Source organism: Lates calcarifer, linkage group LG11, assembly GCF_001640805.2.
Source record: "Lates calcarifer isolate ASB-BC8 linkage group LG11, TLL_Latcal_v3, whole genome shotgun sequence".
Lineage (NCBI taxonomy): Eukaryota > Metazoa > Chordata > Actinopteri > Centropomidae > Lates > Lates calcarifer.
In genome coordinates this window covers 9,865,487-9,881,842 of record NC_066843.1, presented here as the reverse complement: position 1 = coordinate 9,881,842, position 16,356 = coordinate 9,865,487, and the positions used below count along the sequence as shown (strand labels likewise).

Below are 16,356 nucleotides of genomic sequence, written 5' to 3'. Positions count from 1 at the left end.
TGTTTGCAGCTGCACGTCTGTGTAAATGCTTCTTTACATGTGAGCATGGACAGAAGTTGTGAGATTTGCATATGATCTCTCACTGCTCTTATCTGTCTTTTCTGAGAGATACAAGTTTGTGTGTGTGTGTGTGTGTGTGTGTGTGTGTGTGTGTGTGTGTGTGGTGTTTGGCGCTTGGCTGCGTGTTTTCTCTCCTGTGTGTGGAGAGCTCATAAGCAGGACGATGTAGCGGGCAGGAAGCTCTGATCCCATCAGGCGTGTCAGCAGGGGCAGTTTTTCATAAGGTAGTAATCTCACCACACAAAGGGGTGTCCAATATTAGAGAGAGCCCCTACCCCTGAGCTAATCAAGACCTGACCAACCCTTCTCCTGGCTCGCCAACCCTGTAAACATTACCTCATCTGGAGGCTTAGCCTAGCCACATGCAGCTCCAGCCTGCTGGTGTACATGATAACTCACTTAGCTCAGTACGATAGCTAGAAAAAACAGAAATATAAGAAGGGATATAAAAGAAATGGGACCAGCACACAACTACCTGTGGTGCCTGGTGCCAGGGAAAGGTATTTTAAAAGGGAGAGGAAAGAAAGAATTATTTTACCATGTCCTCCAGAAACTCTGGGAAGCAATTTGCTGGTATTCAGTTTCTCTCCCCGCCGTCCTGTTATTGCTGTTTTCCCCTCGACTCTTGGAGCCTTCAACCTGAAAGGAGGTTCTTAAGTTCAGGCTTTGTGTCACTCGGAAACAGTGCATTTGTTTCCACGGTAACAGGTCTGGGACAGTGAAACTCAGAAGCAGAGAAGTACCTTTGTCCGCGAATGGATGAGGAGGGACCTGAGCTGTCAGTGGTCCAGAGAGCACAACTTCAGTCTTAAACATCTTTGTATGGAGAAACTTGCAAGTTTCTTGATCCAATATCTACCTTGAACCTGCTGACCTTATAAAATCAAACCAGCACACCGCGTAAATTTTAAATGCTACAATGGAAAAGCCACTATTACTGCTTCCATTCTCCTGAACTGCCAGGTACTGCAGAACTCCGTTGAAACCTTAGATTTACATAAAGCAGATTTAGGGGTGATCTATGTTGTTACTCCAGGGTTGACTTTTTAAATGATCTGTGAAGATACTGGAGAAGGTCTGAGGTCCTGTGGTCATTATAAAAGCAGCTTTGGTTGAGCAAGAGCCTTAAAAATAATGCAGCAGGAAGGTGGTCAGGGCAGCTGAGTGCTAACCTAAGCCTGTAACAGCAGGGGGACCTTTTCCTCGATTTTGATGGTGTCACTTTTGGCATTTGTGCAGTTATTGTACTCATGGATCATGATAAGTAACTTAGAAAGATGGCTCCTTAACTGAGTAGTTTCTTTTTCTTTCTTTTTTTTATTTACTTGTGCCTCTATATTATTTGGATAATGTTCAAAGGTGTGAAGATGAAAAAATATCCAGTTCTTTACAAGAAAAAAAAAGAAACCTCAATCTTTTTTCCTGTTTTAATCATGTTAATCGTTAAATAAGAAGGGTTTCACACCACTATGCCATAAACCCATCTTCCCTATGAAAGCAGAGAAACGAACTATTTTCTCTCTTATTGCACTGTAGAGAAATAAATATTAGTTGTAGTCTGCAAGTTTAGGCAGAGCTGGACTAAATTAAATATGATTCCTCTGTTTTTTTTTTTTGTCAACTTTTATGTTTTCATTTGAATGAGGCCCTCGCTGAATCATTTCTTTTCCCTGGCCTTTATCTCTTTCAGATGATCTCAGGTGAGCACCAAGAAGAGGCTGACTAATGGAAACATGATCTCAAGAGATTCAACAGGTAGGGATGACTCTGGCTTTTGTTTGATCTTCATTCAGTGGAATATATGATCACTCACAGCGCAGTCTTATTATGAACTGACAGTTGCTATAAACAACCAGAGTTTGGTACATTCACTGATCAAACAGAGGTAGCAGTTCACATGTATAAGAGACATGATCAGGGTGGTGGCACTGGCTTTATGCCCGTGTTCTTGTTTTTTTTTTTAATTGTGTAACTCAAGTCATGACAGCACAGGTAAAGAATGCAGTGGCACAGAGATATCACTTCAAACACGGCTTCTCTCAGGAGCCTCAGATCCTTTCAGTGGAACTGAATGAAGATATGCTTTGATGGCCCACCACAGAGTCGGTGGCCTTCAAAGAAACCTGTTGATGGGATTGTGTGGAGCAGCCAACAACCTGAGTGAGTGGCACTGTATACGTGCGCCTCTCAGGGTACCCGTGGGTGTTCTCAGGGGAGGTCAAACATGCTTGACCCCGACATGAGTAGTCTTTTTCTATAGATTTTAGGCTTGCGTTATCTTCTTCTTTTTTTTCTTCTTCTTCTACCTGGTTCCCTCAGTAAATTAAGCGGGACTGTGTGTGTGTGGATGGCATGGAGCCAGCAGACAGGTACAGTAGATGTGCTGATGAGGGAGGTAGATAGGGGACGGCCTCAGCCGCAGCCCCAGGCACAGACAGGCGTACACAGGCAGGCTGAGTCTCAGAGGCAGGTTAGGACCTGGCTCTGTATATGCTGATGCAGCTCTACTGGCTCTGCTCCAAGGTGAGGCATTGGAGAGAAACGTGGGAAGGGAAAAACCAGAATGGAGGGCAAAGGAGAGATAGAGGACAATCAGGAAAGGCAGACACTTGAGGGGTGAAGTTTAAAAAGCATAGAACCATGAGGGTAGAAGATGACTGTGTTAACTAAAAGCAAAAGCGTGGCTGTAGCTTAGGCCAGGGGAAGCAAGCTGGGAATAGATGGTGCTGTGTTAGGCCCAGGGGATGGAGGAAGAAGTGCAGGAGCAGTGAAATTAAGAAAGAGTGCAAAAGAATGATGCCATATCCTGTACGGTGGTGGAACGTGACTCCTCTCAGGTAAACCAGCTCAGAGGTGCAGACAGGCAGAAAGCAGATGAGGAACATTGATGGATGACTACCAATCCTCTGACATGTTGTTCCTTCCCCGGGCAAAGAACAGGCAAGACGGGCCGGTCCTGCCACTTTGCTGCTATGACAACCGCAGGACTGGGGTGGATGGTGTGCGGGGGCAGACAACGTTATGTCATCATGTGGGAGGAGCACAGGTTAAAGCAGAGCAGGGTTAGTCAAGAGGCCACCTACCGTATCAGCATTACCTCACCTTTGGATGTTCTTACGTTGTTGTGGAAAAGCAGATGTTGTGCACTGATCAACACTGCTCTCAGAAACATATTCATCCAGCTGTTGTTCTGGATATGAATCAGTTTTCCCATCTTCTTCCTGATCTGTTCACACGCTCATGTTCTAGATAAAAGTGATATTTCATTTCTTTAATCATTGAAATGGGACATATCTTTGTAATCAGGAATTCCTTTTTTTTTTTTCTTTTTGGCCTAAACGTTACCAGGGTGAGATCTTAATTCTGGTATTGGACTGGAAAATAGCCGGTTCCAGCTGCACAATGAGCAGGCTTGGTGATTTGTATCCACACCGCTGGAAGCAAAACACACAGCCTGGATTTTGCCACCACTTATAATGTGATAATTTCAGCTGTGGATGAGGCTCTGGGTGGTTCATCTGCAACTTCTTTATATGCCAATTTGAATCTCAAGCCCTTTTTTGTGTGGAAAGACTGCAAAAACAGCCAAATCTGTTCTGGAATTAGCCGAGCGAAAGTTTTGTGTTGATCAGTTTTGGGTGTTTTACACATCTCTGGTTACTTGAAGTAACAGTTATGTTTAATATTGGAGAAAAAATATTGCCAGAAAAGACTTTAAAATGGGTATGAGAAACATGTGTCAATGTTCAAGCTTCAAGTGGTTTTTGGCCTCAGTCAATCATTAGTTTCTGTATTATGTTTCTAGGATCATACTAAATCCTGGTTTGGACTGCGGACCAGCATCCCCCTGCAGCAGATGTTTGCTCCTGGCATGGCTGCTGACAGCATGAGCTCCATCACTGACAATCTTGCGCTCGAGATCCAGCGCCAGCAACTTTGACTTGGAGACGCTGTGACATAAACTCAGCGGGACAGCAGAGTGTATTCTGCTGCTCAGACATTATGGAACAGATCAGTCAACCCTATCTGGGGAGGTGCTCGATAGGAAAGTCAAGCCGATGAATGCGCATTTACTGTACTCACCACAGCGGGATCTACATATTGTTTGACTTTTTCTAAATTGAACCTGGATTAATATTTTCCCGTATATACATCTGCTTTTGATATCCAGTGTTTATTCACACTGTTGCCCATACACTGTACTGTAGTTGTGACATTTACTGTTTTATTCTGGGACTGGTATCAACAAGAATTGGAACTGGAAATGGAAAATAATCAGATGTTATTTTCATTTTTAAGACCATTTTAACAAATGGAAGGTAGTGCTTACACCAGCGCACTCACATATAAAGTTTATCTAGTGAGGAGCACAGTGCACTCTCCTGTGGTGTAAAACAAATTTAGACACATGTGATCAAGATTCCTCTGAACCATTACTCATTCACTGGTAATATGCCATCTGACATCTTCTAATGGTGATTACAAAGAATCCATTATCATAAAGGTGCTGATGAATGCAATCCAAAAATTCTCCTATTGACAGTGCATTTTACTGTGACACAATGACAGCCTGTGTTAATATTGATTAATTATCTTGTCAAACTGCATATTCTCATTATGATTTATAGCTTCATAACTTCTGTTGTGTCTATGGAACCCTATTAACAGAAATAAAAAAATCAAATGTATCCAAGCTGCCGTGTGTTTGTTTTGCTATGGCAGCTGTAGATCTATGAGATTAATAACTGATGAGATGATTTCATGATGTTCGTTATCTGTCTGCTGATGTGCTGGTGTGTGTCTACTTTTGTTGTTAGTCATGCTGGTTTCATTACTAGTTTGGCCAGTATTTGCCAACCTGTGCCTGTCTGGGGACTGTCAGGGGATGTAACACTTTATTTTTTTCCTTTTCTGTTCAGGCAATGAAAAGGTGAATTCTAAAGTAGAAATGGATAAATATGACTTTTACATGTTGATGAACTGAATTGTTAAAGTTTCACTTCACAGTGAAGTGATAAAGCTAAAAAAAAAAAAAACATTGTTTACCTTTATCCCAATTCTGTTTTTCTGAAAAAGATGACATCATTGAAAGTGTGTTTGCCTGCTGAGTTTACTGTCTGTAAACCTTGTATGTATGATGTTGACAGAGAAGTGTTAAATGTCACGGTCTACATTAACATGAGTCAAACTGCAGGGAGTTTTTACCATCTTATGGATGAAAATCCCCTCAGCTCCCAGCCTTCTGCAGAAAGACATTCCAGCGTACACTACAAATGCTTTTATTGTTTTCAATTAGTTTGAGTGAGCTCAACAATTCAGCAGTGACTTCCCATTGAACTGTCTTTCACTGTCAATTTCAGCTGTGATTCAATAAGGTTTGGCCGGGAGGAGTGGGACATTGGAGTGAGAGTGCGGGTAGCAGAGTTGCTTAGGGGTAATTATTCCTCAAGGGGTTGCTTATTGTTGCCTTTCTCTCTGCGATAAAACAAAGCCGACCGGTCTGGTCTTTTATTCTGACGCTTGACAATGTCCTCACAAGTTGTCCAAAGCATCATAGGGATCATATTAAGAATCAAATTTGTGGGGGACGAGGTCAGCGCCATCTGAAAAGAAAAAGGGTTGGGGTGGGGTGTGATGTGCTGATGTTTTGGAAGTTGAGCTTCATGACATCCTCATGGCCTTGCTTACGGTCAACAACATTAGCATGTCAACAATGCACTTTCCTGCTTGCCTGCCTCCCCCGCTTTTTTTTTTTCTCCCCCCCTCGCTTTTTCACACGCATACACACATACACAACTTGGGGGAAAAATGACCTCTCTGCAGCTCTCAATTCACTGCACTTCTATAGCTCTGAATAGACCGGCTCAACAAAAGGTGACATAATTTTCTCAGGGTTTGATTGGCCCCCTCCATGCTACAGGATGACATCATGCAGCCCCCCCCAAAACACACATCACAACCAGCACCAGCACACAACCAACCTAAACACCCCCCTCTCTCCCCAATACACACACCACACACCCCACCTCCGCTCCATGTTCTTGGATGCTGGGTTGCCAAGACAACAGAGTTAGGCCCAGGCCGTGGGGCAGGACTTGGCAGTATATTGTGGCTTGGCTGTCCGTAATGAGCTCAGGCAGCGTTGCTCTTGTGTTTGTGGTAAACAGTCTTGGGAAATGATAGGAGGAGATGGGGGGGAAGAGGGGGAAGGGATGAGATACACTGTCTTGGGATATAATGGCGGGTTCCCTCTTCGTTTCCACCTCTCTTCTATAAGGGGTGTTGATGTAACTCCCAAATGCAATTGGAAAAATATTTCAGCAAGCAGTGTCAAGCCACAAACTTTTAATGTCAAGCTTTGTGTCGGACGCTTAGCTCTCACTTGACGCTCTGCCAAGTTTTGGTGCAAGTTTCATTGTGTCTCGCGCTTTCTCTTGCCATGAGTTTCAAGGAGGGAGTGTGTGTGTGTGTGTGTGTGTGTGTGTGTGCGCTCATGAGATGGAAAATGTGGGGGCATTTGGGGAGGCATGAAGGCACAGCCCTGCAAGCCATGATTAATTTTCTGTAATTGATGAAGGCATTGTGGCAGTGCAGAGGATTCACGCCGTTTTTATCTGCCCATGGTAAAGTTTGATTTTCACCTTTATTTGCATGATTCCTTTTTTGGTATATTAGTATATCCTCTCAGATTTTTTAAAATCAAAGTTTTATTTTAACTCTCCAAGTTTGAAAATGAAAGCCAAAGAGGTACATGACATGTTTTCACAGATAAGCTCTTTCTCCCCCTTTTTTATGTCCCCACAGTTTGAAAAAGGGCAGTAATTGGGGTGTTCCTCCATTCATCGGACTATGACGTCAAGTAACAAATCTGTGGGTTCTCCCACAGTATCAGAGCCAGGAGAGCTGCTATTGGCTGCCTGGCTCAGTTCGGTTCAACCTGTGACCCTGACTAATAAATGCCACTTTTCATGCTGGTGTGCATCCAGGACTATTACAGGCCCTGTTCACCAGAGTATCACACACATACAAATGGCCGTTTCCCCTTGGAATTGTCGTTAATGAGGATAATTTGAAGTGAGGTTGACATGCAGCCCGGAGCCAAACCTTGTTGGTTCCAAACACTCCTGCAGCATAGACGCCTTTAAGCGCACTCCAAACCATTTCCTCAAATTGGGGCTGCATCCGAAGAAAAAATGACACAATTACCACTTGGTCTTGGAAAAGGTCCACGTTTTCAGGACGTTACTTAAAGAGTAACATGTGATGCATGGTGGTACTTGTTCTGGTACATACTGGTTTTAATGGACAAAATAAAATAACTCTCCTTTTTGCTCTTCCCATACAGCCTTCTGTCTTTATCTTGTGCATCATGCCAATTCTCTTACCCACTTTAAAGTGCCCCTCTCTGCAGTCTTCATGCTTTCCCTGTGGTGTGATGTGATTAACTGTGGTGTGCCGGGTTGGCCCCTCCTTGGACTTCCTTGGAAGAAAGCATAGCTTTAGTGGGTTTTCGAGCTTGGATGAGCGCTGACGGGGTATCGGTTACCTCTGGCATGCTGAGGGTGCGTGGGCTCCCAGTGACCATGACGTCGATCCACTCAGCTCTGCTTGCACTGGAGAAATGGTGGGAATCCACTACTTTCCCCTTTCTCTATATTTTCCACAATTGTTCTTTATAGAGGTAACCCATTTTCCAACAGGTTTTCACTTTCTAATGTGTCATGGGATTTACCTTGAGTTTATTATGACCATATTTTCCCAAGTAAGAACTTTATCAATACATCAACAGCAAATTGATAGTGACATTAAGGTTATGGGCTTCCCAAAAATCATAAAACACGCAGCAGTGTTTCTGGTTTATCCAGGGTGACAGCCTTGATTGGCAAGGTGACATAGATGAGGCAGTTGCATGGCAAACCATCCCTCAGTCTGGGCAAGCACCCTCTTTCACCCTCTCCATCCCTCGCCTCTCTCCCTCTCTCTTAATCCCCCATTGAGAAGGAGAAGGGGAGACTCGGGAAGCAGGAGAGGATGAGGAGGTGGAGGAGGGAGGGGAGCGGCAGAACAGGCCAAAGGCTCCGCTGACATCCATGGGAATCTGCAGATCCATTCAGTGGTAATTATCAGCATCAATGCAGAGAGGCAGTGGCAAGGCGAGGGGCGGGGGCAAGGGGGTGTGGGAGAGTTTTGGGGGGTGGGGTTGGGCAGGATGGAAGAGGAGGGGGGGGGGGTGTCAAGCCAAGATGGAAATCATGGCGTTACCAGAAGAGCCAAGAGGTTGTAATGAGAGCGAGAGTGAGAGAGGCAGCGAGGTGGAGAGCAGCGTGGGTTTACTTTCAATTATGATAAAGATAATGTGAGCTTGACCTTATGAGCCAGAACAGTTTGATTCAGAGCTGTATTTCCCTTTCCTTTGTGTCTGGTCTCTGGAGAAGTGATTACAAGAAGAGACATATTTATAGAGAGAGGAACTATATGATACATCATTGCAAGTAAGGCCAGTAATCATGAACATTTTATCCCTGATTAAGTCATGGGTCATGTGGATTTTATGTTTTCGGTCGCACTGTGATGGGATTTTTTTTTTTTTTTTTTAGATAAGTGAATTACAGCCAGTGCAGAGTAGCAGCAAGTTCACACCCTCATCCTTTCATCTTAATTTACAGCATTGCTTTAAGTATATCTTATTTTTTCCTATGGACGTGTGAGACAGTAAAAGAATTCACATGCATGCGTGTTTCCTGCCTGTCTGCGTGAAATGAAGGGGCACGGTAGACGTTCTCAAGTCCAGGATGCCAGCCCTCTGTCCCTTCTGCATCATACATCACTCTGACAGGCCATTTCACTCCTTGATTCAGAATTCCAGCTGAGAGACCACCTCAAACGCTCTGGGTTGTCCCCCCGCCTCGGTGAGAATGTCACTCCCGGCTCCGCTGAACACCACGTTTGAACTTTTGCCGACTGGCCCTGTCGAGCCAAATCTGTCTAACGGGGGAGAAATTATGACAAATGATTAAAAAAAAATGTTTCCCCTCTTTTCACCAGAAATCTGATGATTTTCCAGCAGCACAGCAGCTTTAGTGGCTTGACCTTTACTGATTGGCAAAGAGGAAGGATCACTTTTAAATGGAAGACACTAAAATTTCTAGAGGTGCATTTTCCCCAGCAGTGTTGCTCATTTCTTCTCTCTGTGAAAGAAATGTCAAGCCAAAGGTCAGGTTAGTACTAGTCCTCTTCGCTAGAAAGCCTAGTGATATTCTGGAGTTTACCTTGGGAAACACAGTCAGATAGAGATGTCTCATTATGCCACTGGTGAATTTAGACAGAGGGTGTCAGCCTGTCAATTGTTCGAATAAATTATGTCTTCATGTGAAGCTGTCACAAAGAAATGTCACAATAAGTTGTCCACATTATTTGTGCACTATAGACGCAGCATTACAAGCTCTGCAAATAAAAATATAAACACATTTCTACTAATTACTAAAACTTCAAATTACCGTTATTTTGTTTAAAAGATAAAATATCTCAGGCAATATTTCCAAGCAGATAATCTAAACAATTCCCCCACAAAGCAGAAGTGAAAATCATATGCTGACATGTGAAGTGTGCAAAAAGAAGATATGCAAATTTATGACAAAAACACTGCCTGTTTCACATGTGATAAATTGACGCCTTTTCCTCAAAACCATTTCTCACATCCTGCATAGTTTCATAGATTTTACTGACTTGACTGTGCTTTTTCACAACCCAAATATCTGTATCTCTTTAAACAGTTGATTGCTGCTGTTGAATAAGTAGGTAAAGCAGATTTTGAAGCCTCTGTAGTACTGACTAATTTCTGATGATTTTGCACCAGTCGAGTGATTTTGCACCAGTGTTTGCCTTTTGCAGTTATAAGGTGTTACTACATTGTATAAAGCATCAGAATCTCATCATTTAGTCCTAACAGATCTGACAGTTTACTGCATCCCACACTGCAGGAATCCTCTGGTCAGGGAAAGGGGTGACCCCTTGACCCACACACACACAAAGTTCCTTTTTACATGCAGCACTTGAATTTCGTTTCTTGATGTGTAGAGCTTGCAGAAGGGTGAGGAACAACTAGAACTCACACGACCATCTATCACAATGATAGGACAGACAAGATGGTGGCGGTGTGTCACTTATGCAGCAGCACTGTGTGCAGTGCAGGCGACTCTCCCACGTCTCCCTGCACAAAATCTGAACCCATTCTTCCGGAGATTTTAACAGAGAGTAACTAAAACATCCTGTAGTTATTGTTTACCCAGAGACACACACACACACATACACAGACATGTATCTCACATAGACAACCCCAACTTCAGATGAGACCTTGTCATTCCTGAGTCTGGGCTGGTCGATAGCTATCAGCTGCCAGTGTAGGTAGGCCCTGTTTACACACACAGAGAGGCCCTCAGCACCGACACACACCTCTGATTTGCACAATCCACACAGCCAAGGACATAACACATAGAGAAAATCAACACCATCTACTCCTTTCCCACCTTCTGTCGCCAACCATGGCATGCTTTTAATCAACCAGAATACATGTAATACAATGAAAAGTAAGCTACAGGCCAAATTAAATATTCTGACTGCAAAACAAAATACTGTTATGACTCTTGTCACACACTGTTTGGTGTTATATATACATGAGTGAATATATAACACCAAACAGGGTAAAGGTTAAATCCATGGTGCATCCTGTGAGCAGAAATCTGAGGAATCCAAGACTAAATTAGGCCTGCTTTTTATCTTGAAACAGAGGATGATCAAAATACTGCAGACTCAGGGTTTTTCTTCACTTGTGTTTGTATTTCAAAGGCAGCTTTGTCTTCCTGTTCATCACGCTTGAAATGTAGCCCAGAAAGTTGACGGTGTGCGATCTTATCAGAGAGCCCCAGAATGTTCTTGTCCTCGCCAGAAATTTAAAACGCTTCCTACTTTTTTGAGAGTGCCGGGGTCAACGCTATTCATAACTCTTCAGAGTATATCATGTTTAATCCATTTATGGTTCATTTCACGTTGTGTCTTGAACGAGATGAGCAGAATATTATATAATTATGAAATTCACACATTATCTGTAAACTCACATTATCAAGAAACAGCTATAGACCTATTTTAAGATCATCAGAACCTGATGTAGATTATAGATCTTTTGTACATATACATTGGTGACAGTATTTCAATGTTTTTATCATTTGAACTTCCTCTCCTGAATTTTCTGCTTCTGACTTAAATGTACTTTGATATGATGATGTGTAAAATATGGTGGCACAGTGTACATGAATATGGCAAGCAAATGACAAATGACATCTGTGATGTCTATATTTTTTATCATTAAAGGTGCCCTTTGGAGTTTCTGTTTACATTACTCCATAGCACTACTAGTGGTCAAAAACTCTTCAGTTGAGGGAAAATGAGGAAATGTTGCAAAAGCTAAGTTTAGATCAATATGTAGTGGAAATTTAAAAAACTTATTTATGGGGCAGAGTAGGCATCAAGGATTTTTATTGGTTGATTCTACAGTGGTGACGCTTTAATGTCCTCCAAATGATGATGCTAATTTCAATGTCTGTGAAGTCATTTTAACATTTTATGGACATTTTCAGAACATCTGTACAATATTTCTAGAAGTAAAGCTCTGCACATTTTAGCAGTGCTGAAGTGTCTGGACACGACTCAGCAAGTCCATTTGCTAAAACAACACAGGACTGAGCTGAGCTACTCCCCAGAGGTTACTTTCACTGTGCTCAGAAACAAACATGAATTCACTCATTTAAGGGAATTTGGATGTCCAGAAGCATTGCACTGGCCTTTGTCCAGGCAGTGTGAGTTGTGGAGTAAAGTGCAGTGGTAGCATCTGTCAGTGGCAACATTACGACACATAATATGACCTGATCAGGCAAAGTGGAGCGCTAAAAACCCCCCTTTTCAGTCCAAAAGGCCAAGCACGATGAATATGGATGTTTTGTGTTACATGTTCATATGCTGAGGCACGTTTTGATTTTCTGGGGCCTGTATGAACACACATCAATCGCTGACAGTGAGCTGTGCTGTAGGGTGGGTGCCCGATGTGACTGAGTCAAGACTGTGCAAAATTTTCCAGGGGCTAGCTCCATGCATCCTCTCTCTGGGGACATGTTTTTGTGAGAGGGCAGGATCAAGGGCTGGGTGCCTCCCAGCCTCCTCTGAAAATCTGGTTGTGACAAAATGCTGACCAGTACACTGGCTGTTTGATTCTGTATATTGTTCAACTTGAGAAAATGCAGGAACTTCTAATTGTGCCTTTGTTGCTTTTGTTTGTGTGCTTCTGTCAGGTGCATTTCAGAACAACCTTTCAGCAAATGCCTGCATGGTGTGATTCAGCTCTTTCCATGAATAGAAAATGTGAAAAGTTTTATTGTGCTCACTGGTGAACAAAAAGCATTCCCACGTTGAATCCTCCTGAGAAAGGCCTTTAGCAATTAGTCCCATCTCCACCTGAAGCAGTTTGAATGACATTGTCATCTTTGCAGGTGAGAGTAATTTGGCACCTGTTGGGATTAGGCCCAGTTTCTCCTGCGATATAATACAAATATCCTGTGGACTAATTAGAAACCACAAATAGTGTGTGAAGGCACTCTAACTGTAGTCCTCTCATTTTCTGCTTTTCTGTCCTGTGAGAAAGTAGCATACTCGAAATCAAAATAGCCTTTTCTCACTCAGAGCTACACAACCTTTGTTCACATCTTAAGGTGTACTCAATCGAGGCGATCCCTACCATGCCTGAGCATGTTTGGTCCTAGTGTGATCATGCCGTACAGTGCCCGGGCATGGTTCTGTGTACTGTGCCTGGCCACTTGAAAAGGTGGGCTCTGGCGCAACCTTAAAGACTACACATAAGAGATATATCTCAAATCCAGTCTGATCATACTGCTGTACTCACACTTGACTTATACATATACTGAGAATCAAACTACTAAATACACCTCAGTCAAGTTCCTGTTTTTATGTAGTCTTCTCACATTTCACCCCCTGAATTCATTTAAAGCACCTAGGAACTCCCCTGAAGAGAGGGAAAGCAAGAGAGGGAGTTATTCATAACAATGTAAAGAGGGAAGTGACAGTGACTTTGTGGTCTAGACTGGGGAAACAGTCATCTTAACTATTGAAAGCATCCCTCCAGCATAGCAATGTGCAAGCTTCTTGTTTATGTGTTTACAATCAGGGGATGTTGGAGTCATTCAGTGAGCCGATGGACATGGGTGTGAAGCTGTGGCTTCACAGCTGGAGCCAAGCTTTGCATATCACATGATTAGAGCTCTTGTGATGGCCATAATGACAGCGGTGGTGGTGGGGTTACAGAGAGGTTGTGACCAGCTGAGGAAGAGCCACAGTTTATTGCCACTGGGGGGGACCAATTAACTGAGATGCCACAATGTTTTTTCGGTTTCACATCCAGAACTTCTGCAGAAATTGGTGTCATTTAAAGCCATTTAAAGCCATTATTTATCGCCGTTTTATAAGACTACATAAAATGTTAAAACTTTGCTGTTCTGGGGGGGAAATAGCTTTGAATGAACATAGAGACTGTTTAGTATGATTGATAACAAACACAGAGTGTGGGATGGATGAATGGGAATGAAAGAGTGCCTTGGGACTGGAGCACATCCTGTCAGCTGAGCTCCCTTTTTACCTCTCCCTCCTTCCTTCCCTCGGTTTTTCCTCTCAACAGCTGGTGCTCCCAACTGCATGCAGGGTGATGTGTGGGTTGAAGGGGACTCTCCTCAGGGTCTCCAGCTGAATCGGGGCTTGGCCTGGAGTAGTGCTCTGGGGTTACCTGACCTTTTGACCCCTGGGTTAACCTCTCAACTTCATCTCCCCCTAGGGCCAAACGGACAGCCATACTGAACACATTAACCCACTGACCTCCTCTGTTCTGCTTATTGATACACAGGACACTTCATCCTCACTCAGTAGTAACAAAAGCTATTATTATACGCCTCAAGACACTTATTTGCAAATACTATGTGTGATGAAGCATTTGAGGTGATCAGGAAATGGCTGCATGTGAAAGAAAATTCAGAGCACGCTAATGCTGAGTGGACAGGGGCAGTTTAGGACAAGGTCAACAACAGGCTCCAAGTCTGTCCAGCCAGACTTAGCCACAAGCGTTCAGCAGCTCTTGATCGAAGTTTAACGCTGAGTCTCCAAGCCTGCAGGCTGCAGGGCTGCCAGGCTGGTCAGGTGGAAGGCTCGGGGCTGGGTGACTGCCACGGGGTAGCACCACTCCTCCCTCAGTCCCTGATCTGCCCAGCGTGCACAGGGCTTAGGGCAAAAGCCGGGGATTATCTCCGCTGCACTTCCACCCCTACCACCCACTGCCTCCTCGCAACGTAATGCCGTGCAGCACTTTGGCTCCTCCCTCCCTCTCTTTGAACCCTGCACCTGCACGACAGAGGACAAGACACACATATTTTCTTGAAACATGTCAACATGACTGTTAAACACAAACTGAGTGCAATGTTTGTCTTTCTCTCCCATGCACACACAAATGGATCATCTGATTGCTAGGCAGCCTCCATAGCCAAACACTTTCTGTGCAATGAATGGATGTGTGCCAAAAGTGCATGAGCGGAAGTGCTTGATATTTCTTTTTTAATACTTGTGCAACACTTGTTTTTCATGTTCTGTCTTCCATGGTTACTCACCCACACAGTCACACATCACCCACTAATCAAGTTGGACAGCGTTTGTAATGAGACATACATGTGTAATCAACATGTCAAGATAGAGTCTTGTTACAGCTGTATAGACAGTCTGAATAAAGAGATTTATTTAGTCATTTATTTAGGTTCTCTTTCACTTTTAAATGACCACAATATAAAAATAGCCTTACCCAAAACATGTTGTGTCTACCTACATGTTCAAACATTTCTTTAATATTGATGCTAGCTGAACAGTAATAGTTTGATATTAGCAGTGCAGCCTTTTAATGTGGTTTGCATGATTATACAGATCCTTTTATTAGTTAAGGGTTAAGGATGGGTCCTTGTTGTCAAAGAGATGGCAGAGGGCACCAAAGGCCTCTACCCCTGTCTCTGTAGGGCTCCTCTCCACAGGACGTGGCTTTAAAAGGGAGCTTATGTTTCATTTCCCCATAACTCATGGCCTACTGTGTGCTCTGCCTCTCCTCTGATTCTCGCATGCTGTATCTCTGCTTCTCTTTGTGCCTTGCAGACAAATAACACAGTCCTACCTCCTCAACAACTCACACCCTAATGAGCTGCCTCTCACTCATGATGTCATGTATGAGTGCTGACAAGAATCTCGTCTCTGTGTGGGGTTGAAAAGCAAACAGTAGCTGAAGAAGATTACTGCTGATAAAGACGCCACCAAAAAAAAAAAAAAAAAAAATCTGATGACATCAGTTAGCCTGTGGCTGACCCTGCCATGTAGCAACAAAAGGCAAGAGAGATAAGAACCCAGCAGATTCATCAAAACATTTAAGATGAGGTGATACAACTCTGGTTAGGGGAGAAAGGCATAAAAAGATGAGGGGAATTACCTCATTATGTTGGAGTAGAGATGTGTCGCCTGCAATGATTCAATTGTATTCTCTTTTAGAGGCGTGGGGGCATATTTCTGTGTCTTTGACGGCTTGCACTGCTGATTTGTGTCCCAATACAGGCCAAAAACTGTACCGTTGCAGCTGTGGGGTGGGATCGGCTTGGCACGGTGACATAATTCTTGTCTTAAAGCTGAGGTCATAGAGATGTATACCATTCCATGTGCATTTCACTGCATGGTGTCGCTGATGTAAAGTGATATCAGAAAGATCCCAGCCGTATCAGAACACAAATGCTGAACAGCTTTGTACTGTCTCCTCTGCTCAGGCTTAGACAAGCTAAACAAGCTAAAATGGCCTCCAAGAAAGTGGATGTGTGGGGACATGTTCTCACAGTGCTGCCTGCTGCAGGATTTGGCTCTGACTCCAGGGTAGAGGTGGCAGTGTGAGTGTGTGCGTACATGCTTGTGTATTTTAATGGGGGTGGGTGGGGGGGAGTGGCAAGACGCACAGGCAACAAATCATGGGCCTGATGCCAGGTGAGATAATGACACTGCCGAACAGGATTTTGGGTAATGGGGGGCGATAGTAGCTGTGGAAACAATGATGTCATCAAGGCCTTTTGGCTGCTATCTAGACCCGCTGGTTTCGTAGAAGGTGGTAGCTTTAACTGTAGGAGAGGAGGAAAGGGGGAGGAATGAGAGATAAGGGTTGGAAGGTGCACA

At 43.6% G+C, this 16,356-nt stretch overlaps 1 long non-coding RNA gene across 1 annotated transcript in view; it reads left to right on the top strand.

Annotated features, from left to right (window-relative positions):
• The window catches only part of LOC108886134 (uncharacterized), a 50,314-nt gene extending 45,566 nt beyond the window's left edge, over positions 1-4,748 (top strand). Inside the window, exons 3-4 of the long non-coding RNA XR_001961381.2 lie at positions 1,751-1,815; positions 3,866-4,748. This is a non-coding gene — a long non-coding RNA (uncharacterized LOC108886134). The remainder of the gene's footprint in view (positions 1-1,750; positions 1,816-3,865) is intronic.
• The last annotated feature ends 11,608 nt before the right edge of the window (positions 4,749-16,356 follow it).